The sequence below is a fragment of the Heterodontus francisci genome, unplaced genomic scaffold (assembly GCF_036365525.1).
Source record: "Heterodontus francisci isolate sHetFra1 unplaced genomic scaffold, sHetFra1.hap1 HAP1_SCAFFOLD_618, whole genome shotgun sequence".
NCBI lineage: Eukaryota > Metazoa > Chordata > Chondrichthyes > Heterodontiformes > Heterodontidae > Heterodontus > Heterodontus francisci.
Window position 1 is genome coordinate 169,310 of NW_027141114.1, and position 6,000 is coordinate 175,309.

Below are 6,000 nucleotides of genomic sequence, written 5' to 3' on the forward strand. Positions count from 1 at the left end.
ACATTTTTCATGAATTCCTCATTGGTTTTATGAATGTTGATTTTATATTTTTGGCTCTTATTTCAGAAACCACCACAAGTGGAAACATGTCTCCGTGTATTCTATAAAAGCCCTTCACTATTTCCTCACTTTTTTTCATTTGTTCCTGGGACATAGGCATCGTTGGCTATGCCAGCATTTATTGCCCATTACAAATTGCCCTTGACAAAGTGGTGGTGAGCTGCCTTCTTGAGCCGCTGCAGTCCTTGAGATGCAGGAATTTGGAAGGGAGTTCCAGGATTTTTACCCAACGACAATGAAGGAATGGCGATACAGTTCCAAGTCAGGATGGTGTGTGGCTTGGAGAGGGACTTGCTGGTGGTAGTGCTCCCTTGCATCTGCTGCCCTTGTCCTTCTCGGTAGTAGAGGTTCAGAGTTTGGAAGGTACTGTTGAAAGAGCCTTCGTGTGTTGCTGTTGTGCATCATGTAGATTGTACACACTGCTGCCACTGTGCATTCGTGGTGAATGGAGTGAATGTTGAAGCTGCTGGATGGGGGCAATCAAGCAGGCTACTTGAGTGTTGTTGGAGCTGCACTCATCCAGGCAAGTGGAGAGTATTCCATCAAACTCCTGACTGGTGCCTCGTAAATGGTGGAAAGATGTAAAGATGTGGGGAGACAGGAGGTAAGTTGCTCACTGCAGAATTCCTAGCCTCTGACCTGCTTTTGCAGCAAATGCATTTATGTGGCTGGTCCAGTTCAGTTTATGGTCAATGGTAACTCCCCCAATGTTGATGGTGGGGGTTTCAGTGATGGTAATGCCATTGAACATCAAGGGGAAATGATTAGATTCTCTCTTGTTTGAGATGGTCATTGCCTGGCATTTATGTGACGCAAATGTTATTAACCACTTATCAGCCCAAGCCTGGATGTTGTCCAGGTCTTGCTACATCTGGACACGGGCTGCTTCAGTATCTGAGGAGTCATGAATGGTGCTGAACATTGTGCAATCATCAGTGAACATCCCCACTTTCGGCCTTGTGATCCCACTTCTGATAAGTTGTCTTTTGACTTAACTAGAGGCATTTGGGAGCAGCGACGAAGAGCAAACAGAGAGCATGAAAGAATATTGACAAGCAAAATCAAAATGGATCCAAAGATATTTCATCAATACATTGGAGTAAGAGGCAACTGAGGAAAGAGTAGGGCCCATCAGGGTGGAAGATGTGGGTATGTTTGTTAATGAATACTTTACTGTCTTCACAAATGAGGTGGTGATGCATATATTGTAATTAAGGAGAAGGAGTGTGAAGTATTGGACATGATAAACTGAGGGAGAGAAGAAGTATAAATGGGATTAGCATCCTTGAAAGTGGATAAATCATCAGGGCCGGATGAAATGTACCCCAGGAGGTTAAAAGAAGCCAGGAAGGAAATATTGGAAGGTCTGACCATCAGTTTCCAATCCCTGACTGGATACAGGTGTGATGCCAGACGATGGGAGGTCTCGTAACGTTGCAATAAAAGCAAAATTCTGCAGATGCTGGAAATCTGAAATAAAAACTATTAGCGCTGGAAATACACAGCAGGACTGGCAGCATCTGTGGAGAGAGAAGCAAAGTTAATGTTTCTGTTCTGATGAAAGGTCACTGACCTGAAATGTTAACTTTGCTTCTCTCTCCACAGATGCTGCCAGACCTGCTGTGTATGTCCAGCACTTTTTGCTCTTATTGCTAACATTGCACCATTCTTGAAAAAGGAAGCGAGGGAACAATTAAAGGCCAGTCAGCCTAACCTCAATAGTGGGCGAATTATTGGAATTAATTCTGAGAGACAGGATAAACTGTCACTTAGAAAGGCACAGATTAATCAAGTATCATCAGCATGGATTTGTTCAGGGAAGCTCCTGTCTGACGAACTTGATTGAATTTTTTGAAGAAGTAACAATGAGGATTGTGAGGATAGTGCAGTTGATGTGGTCTACATGGATTTTAGCAAGGCTTTTGACAAGGTCCCACATGGCAAACTGGTTAAAAAAACATAAATGCGCATGCGATCCAGGGGAATGTAGCAAGCTGGATACAAAATTGGCTCAGTGGCAGGAAACAAGAAGGAATTGGTTACAGGTGTTTTTGCAACTGGAGGACTGTTTCCAGTGGTGTTCCACAGGGCTCAGAACTAGGTCCCCTGCTTTTTGTGGTATATATTAATGATATGGACATAAATATAGACGGCACAATCAAGAGGTTTGCAGATGACACAGAAATTGTCCGTGTTGTTGATCGGGAGAAGGACAGCTGTACACTGCAGGAAGATATCAATAGACTGGTCAGGTGGGCAGAGAAGTGGTAAATGGAATTCAAATTGGACAAGTGTGAGGTGATGCATTTGGGAGGTCAAAAAAGGCAAAGGAATACACAATTAATGGGAGAACACTGAACGATGCAGAGGAAGTGAGGGACGTTGGAGTGAATGTCCACAGATCCCTGAAGTAGCAGTACAGGTCAATAAGGTGGTTCAGCAGGTATATGGAATCCTTTCCTTTATTAACTGAGGTATAAAGTATAAGGGTGACCTGGTATCCATGTCAATAAGTCACTGACAGCTAACATGCAGGTGCAGCACTCAATTAGAAAGGCTAATAGTATGTTAGCCTTCATCACAAGAGGATTTGAGTACAGGATTAGTGAATTCTTGCTTCAATTGTATAGAACCTTGGTTAGACCGTACTTGGAGTACTGTGTGCAGTTTTGGTCTCCTTACTTTAGGAAGGATATTATTGCCATGGAGGGAGTTCAACGAAGGTTCATCAGACTTGTTCCTGGGATGGCGGGACTGTTCTATGAAGAGAGATTGGGAAACTGGGACTGTATTCTCTAGAGTTTCGAAGAATGAGAGGTGATCTCATTGAAACCTACAAAATACTTAAAGGACAGTCAGGGTAGATGCAGCTAAGATGTTTCCCCTGGTTGGGGAGTCGAGAACCAGGGGACGCATTTTCAAAATAAGGGGGAAGCCACTAAGGACAGAGATGAGGAGAAATGTTGTTCCTCAGAGGGTTGTAAATCTTTGGAATTCTGTACCCCAGAGGGCTGTGGAAGCTCAGTCATTGACTATGTTTAAAGCAGAGATTGACAGATTTCTAAATACAAATGACATAAGGGAATATGACGAAAGTGTGGGGAAAAGGACATTGAAGTGGATGATCAGCCATGATCATATTGAATGGCGGGGCAGACTCGATCGGCTGAATGGCCGACTCCTGTTCCTATGTTCCGAACCCCACATGATCAGCGAGGCACAGCCTCAGACCGACTTGTCGGGTGGTGTAAACAGATATCACTGCTTCTGATCTTCACCAGAACAGAGAGTGAGATGTAACATTGATCATCAAACAGACTGTGAGAGAATGCAACAGAATAAACCACATGGAGAGACACTGTGGAATAACAAATAGATTAGATTGGAATGTTGAATTCTGATTGGAATGGATAAAACACCAGAAACAACAGATTAAATTGGGATTCTCATCACCATATTGATCTGAGACAGAAAAGCGAAACTGATGGAAAGAAGGGAAGAAGGAAGAAAAGAAAGAATGGAACTGTTCAATTTTTTTCAGTTTTTCCACTCGCCCATCAAAGCTGGATTAAAAAAAGTTGCAAATAACAGAGAATTTCACCAAAAAGGGAGATTAAACGCTGCAGAAAGCTTGGATCGAAGGATGTCCCAACAGATCACCTGTTTACCTGTCTCCTCACTGGGGGATTTCAATCAGTCAGCAATATTATTCGCTACCTTTTTTTTGTTAATGAACCCAGAACTGTCACTTGGTGTTAATATCTGTGTTCCGACTCCTGAATAATAAAATTGTGAGTTTCTCGATATTTTCTGGACACATTTCCTGCTGAAAGAACTAAGAACTCTTTTCTAATTTACACAATACTATATACACACTCATCAAGCCTCCGAAGCTAGCATCCTTGGTGCTGCTCTCTCTTCTCCCAAACCTCATCTCATGTGACTGTTACATCACCACTCTGACAGTGGGAGGGGTTGATCCCACTGTCTTCAGCATTAACCCTTTCCATCCTTATACTACACCAACAGCTGCCAGTTGAAAATCAACTCAACCCATCAGAGAGAGAGAGAGAGACTGTCAGAGAACTTCCTGCATCCAGTCCTGACCCTGTCACACTCAGCAGATGCTCACCCAGACCCCACTCTCATCAACACTGAACATTTTTACTGAGACACTTCAAATACTGTTTATAAAAGGCAGGAAAGGTCAAAGTTCACACAGTTGTATTGAATGGAACAAAGTTTAATATATTCTGAATTTTTCTTGGTAACCACGAGACATAGGTTTTCTTATTTGGTTACTTTGATTTTTCTTGTTCCTGACTGACAAATATTCCAAACCTCAGATAAACCCAGTTGTGGACGGCACGGTGGTGCAGTGGTTCGCACCGCAGCCTCACAGCTCCAGGGACCCGGGTTCGATTCCGGGTACTGCCTGTGTGGAGTTTGCAAATTCTCCCTGTGTCTGCGTGGGTTTTCTCCGGGTGCTCCAGTTTCCTCCCACAAGCCAAAAGACTTGCAGGTTGATAGGTAAATTGGCCATTATAAATTGTCACTAGTATAGGTAGGTGGTAGGGGAAATATAGGGACAGGTGGGGATGTTTGGTGGGAATGTAGGATTAGTCTAAATGGGTGGTTGATGTTCGGCACAGACTCGGTGGGCCGAAGGGCCTGTTTCAGTGCTGTATCTAAAATCTAATCTCCCACTTGCGTCATGTCCCAGTCTCGGTTAAAAGCAACACATAATGACACAAACACTCTGCAACACAGAACACGGTCACACGTTCCTTAAGTGAGATTAATGTCAAGCTGTTTTCCAGGTTGAATGGAACGGTGAACAAATTTCTATCAAAGAAGTTACCTTTGAAATATCAGGACTGAATTTCTGGACAAGGAGGAACAGCCATTCCAAACTCACATCCTTCACAAAGGTTGTTTTCTCCTGTGACTGAAATTCATCATGTAACTTGAATTATGAGTTCAAGCTCACAAGACACAGATGTGAACTTCTAAAGCATGTTGCTAATAATGACATATTGCTCCACTGGGAGTTGAACCCATGATCTCCTATTTAATAAACAGGTGTTTTAGCCAACTAAGCTACAGAACCAAATAACAAATGTTTCTACAGTTGAAATCAGAAGAGGGCACTATATTCTCATCCCATTTCTCCACTGGTCACAACATATTTTAAACATTTCTCACTTCCTGATACAGTCAATCATATACTCTATTTTTCCCAGTACTGAGAATGAATGTTTTGGAAGAAAATACATACATCCAATTGTTTCTGAAAGGTTACAGAACACAACATATGAGTAATATTCCCCATTGCTTTCTCAGCACTGATGGATTGTGAAGCGGGAGACAGCCAGAAGTCCCACTGAGCCACACTGACCCCGAGCTGAGAAAGAAATGAGATAAAGTTCAATCTCTCACAGCGAGATGCTACAGAGAGAGGAGTCCCGAATCAAAGTGAGACTTTCTCATACTGTTGTTGAATTTCATGTCACACACTCCTTGTACTCTCTGCTAATGAAGCCCCAAAAAAAGGGAAAAACAGAATGGCACTCAAACTCACAACCCTGAGATTAAAAGTCTCATGTTCGACTGACTGAACTGTCACTTCTACTCAGTCTCTTATTGGATGGATGCAACTGTATGCTCCAATGCAGGGGCAGCTTTCAAATCCTCCCATGGATCCACATGTCAGTCTGAGTTACATGTTGTAGACTTAAGCAAAGGAAATCTGCTCAGTTCCAAAACTATCCGTGAGTTGAAGCTGATTACGATCAACATCATCAGAGGTCAGAACTACCTGGTGAAAGAAAACACCCTGAAGAAGGATCCACAATTCTTCAAACGCATCAAAAAAGTGAAAAACCAATAAATCCATGAGTTAATCCAAGGCAAACAACAGAAACACAGAAGAATTCCATT